This window comes from Rhincodon typus, chromosome 14 (genome assembly GCF_021869965.1).
Source record: "Rhincodon typus isolate 14 chromosome 14, sRhiTyp1.1, whole genome shotgun sequence".
In the NCBI taxonomy this organism is placed as follows: Eukaryota; Metazoa; Chordata; class Chondrichthyes; order Orectolobiformes; family Rhincodontidae; genus Rhincodon; species Rhincodon typus.
This window is the reverse complement of record NC_063345.1, coordinates 54499819-54503489: the sequence shown is the minus strand read 5'-3', so window position 1 is coordinate 54503489 and position 3671 is coordinate 54499819.

Below are 3671 nucleotides of genomic sequence, written 5' to 3'. Positions count from 1 at the left end.
TTTGCTTCGATATATTCTTTTTAAAATTTTTTATTCACCCAATCTACCAAACATTCATTTACCTGACAGGTGTTTGTTTGTTTTCAATATTGAATCTATCACATTTGCCTGAGTTATCAGCATTTTCTTAATTTCTTGACTGTCTAAGATGACAACAAATAAAATGATGTGACTGATCTATTTCATTGTAGCATGTGCAATGAATATACAGTCTGGTTTGTTTGCAGACCTACCACTGTTGTTTTGATTCTGGCCCTTTGATTTTGAGGTAACTGGTCCTGAAGGAGTCTGATATGTAAAGATGGTAACAGATGCTTCCCTCGCTGATGAAGGAGACAAATGGGTTCTTAAATATTTAAAGCAATTTCCATGTTGAGAGATAGGCAAAATGTGGAATGCCGCTACTATTGCTGTCTTGCTTAATTGGTTATTATTAATTGCATATGCATCTGTGTTTGAATTAAGTTGAAGATTCTGTTATTCAGTTGCTCCTTATGTTAGTTTGGAAGAGGAAGTGTAGTTATTGTTGGTGGTTATGTTCCAAATGTTTAATATGCTGAAAGATATGCAGGATTTCCTTCAAAATCATAGCATAGAGAAGCCTACGTTTGATCTTTTTGAATTTCTTTCATTATTGTTTCAGGATATTTACCTAGTTTAGGAAGACATTATTAGGATGGTTAGGAGAGTGATTTGATTTCTGTCTTTTGTTGTCCTTGTGTTGGTTATAATAAAATTTGATTTTTATAAGGTTGTGATGTCACCAATTCACTGTGCTTAATTACAGGTAGCTTGGATGTTGGTTAGTTCAGTTGGCTAGATGGCTGGTTTGTGATGCAGAATGATGCCAAGAGCGTGGATTCAATTTCTGCATTGGCAGAGGTCACCATGAAGGACCTGAGGATTGATGACCCTCAAGTCAGGCCGCCACAAGTTGTGTCTCTCTAATGAGAGAACAGCCATATGGTCTGGTGAGACTTTAGAGGTGTTCAGAAAACAAATCAGTCAAATTCATTGAATTCACAAGTAAGGAGTTAGTTTTGGAGGTTTTGAGAACAGGAGCAGGGATGAACTGTTACAGTTTTACAGGACCTTGGTGAGGCCACACCTAGAATATTGTGTGCAGTTTTGGTCTCTTTTTCTGAGAAAGAATGCTTTTGCACTCGATGGAGTGCAGCAAAGGTTTACCAGGCTGATTCTGGGGATGGCGGGTCTGATGTATGAGGAGAGATTGATTGGGTTATGATTGTTTTCGCTCGAGTCCAGATGATTAAAGAGGGGTACTCATAGAAACATATAAAATTCTAACAGGACTAGACAGGGTAGACACAGGGAGGATGTTCCCGATGGTGGGTGTGTACAGAACTGGGGTCACAGTCTGAGGATTTGTGGTAGACCATTTAGGATGGAGATGAGGAGACATTTCTTCACCTCAGCGAGCCTGTGGGATTCATTACCAAAGGAAGTGGTTGATGCCAAAACATTGAATGTATTCAAGAGGTGGCTAAATATAGCACTTGGGGCAAATGGGATCAAAGGTTAAGGGGAGAAAACAGGATTGACCTACTGAGTTGGACAATCAGCCATGATCGTGATGAATGGGAAGCAGGCTCGAAAGACCGAATGGCCTCCTCCTGCTCCTATCTTCCATGTTTCTATTACTTAAACTTTTGTCAGATAAAGATAGAAAGCTATTAAAACACAGGAAAAAGCCCCACCATGTCTACAACTCATTTACAAACAGGCAAAATACAAATGAAGCACAGATTAAAACAAATAGAAGTTAAAGTTATTAAGCAAATAGTGCCTTCTGATAAGATATTCAGACTTTGATGATCTGTGACTGCAGTTTAAACATGTAACCATGTAATTTGGGTTATTCTCCTGAGACAGTGGTGCTGAGTTAATGTGTTCCTTTAAAAATCTCTAAAGCAGGTATGCTTCCAGTCACAGCAAACAGGGTGCAGCATTTTCAGAGAAAAGGCAGGGTGAGGCTGTTGTTTATTTTGTCCTCAAATCACCCTCTCATGATGCTCTAAGATGTTCATGGAGACAGAGAGAGAATTGTCATGGCTTTTGTGAGAGGGCAATTGACCCTGCCTTTACTATCCTTGATAAGCAATTGGCTTGCAAACCTCAAAGTTACAGCCTTAAATAAGGTACCATATTAATTCCATCCAGTAGTTGGATTTTCCCTGAACTGGGCTGAAACATTTTTTCCCTTTTAACAAGGCAGATTTGTATTCTTTTACAGTGAAGGCATCAGTGGAGTTCCATTTACTCTGTGTCTGTCAAGCATTTGAGTCAACAACAGGAAAATGTCCTCATTGTTCTTAAAGCAATCCTTGATATTAGCAAATGTCAAGCTCTGGGGCTTTCTTGATCTGTCCCTCTGTCATCCACTTTGGAAACTTTGAAGAACTTTGACAAGATTGAAGTTGCAAAAAGCTCTGGCAGTCACCAGAGTCTGTAATGTCCATTTTTAAAAAGCTTAAGATGTAAAACTGGCTAGTGAAGTTTAAAAACTAGCATTTGCTATTGCACGTATTCACAAGAACCTTAGATCTGTTCTTCCAATCGGGATGCCTGATTAATTACAATTAGATCAGAAAAAAGGGGGAACAACCAGAGTAAATTTCTACTCATTTCTCTAATATTCTTGTTAACTTTTGCTGGAATCAATGTTGAATTTGCACTGACTTGTATCTTTAAAGTTAAGGAGCAAATTACTGCGGATGCTGGAATCTCTTCTGAAAACGACAAATGCTGGAGATCACAGCGGGTCAGACAGCATCCATGGAGAGAGACAGCAAGCTAATGTTTTGAGTCTAGACTTGAAATGTTAGCTTGCTGTCTCTCCATGGATGCTGTTTGACCTGCTGTGATCTCCAGCATTTGTTGTTTTTGTATCTTTGAAGTTAAGAGAGCCTCAGTTTCCCAGCATTTGTAGTTTTCAAGTTAACTACCTGCGCCAATGCTGTCAGTCTGTGTGTGTGTGTGTGTGTGTGTGTGTGTGTGTGTGTGTGTGTGTGTAGCAGGATATTTAACAACATTCTATAATATGTCTTTTAACGGTGTTTTGAGATTAATTTGCATCTTTTTGTCATTTAATACGGTTTAAATATCTTGATTAACCAGGAAGATTCATGTGAAATGTTCTGCAACATTTTACTTGATGCATTTTTTCGTTTGAGCTAATGGTTGAGCCAAAATGAATGGTAGATCGAAAATGCACAAGAGGAAGCTTTTCAGTCCATACCTAACCTTACCCTGGAAAAGTGAAATCCTGTTGGCTCCACTCCCTTACCCTTTCCCTACACTCTTTCTTTCTTTTCCCCTTGTAAGTATTTATCCAATTCTTTTAGAACTGAAGCTGCTTCCAACACCTTATCGGGCAGTTCACTTCAGATCATCACAACATTTTTCCCCATTCACATTGTCTCTGTTTTCATTTGCTAATTGCTCTGAATTTATTACCAGCCCTCTGCTACTGAAAACAATTTTTCCTTAGTTACCTGACAAAATGCTTCAAGATTTTGAGCAGCTCTTTCAAACCTTCCCTAAGCATTCAGGAGCTTAAGGAGAATAGTTAATGAATATCATGCTGTCTGATTTACACTTGCCTTCCATCTCTCGCAGCTCTTTCCTTTTTTATGAAGAGTGTTGATGTC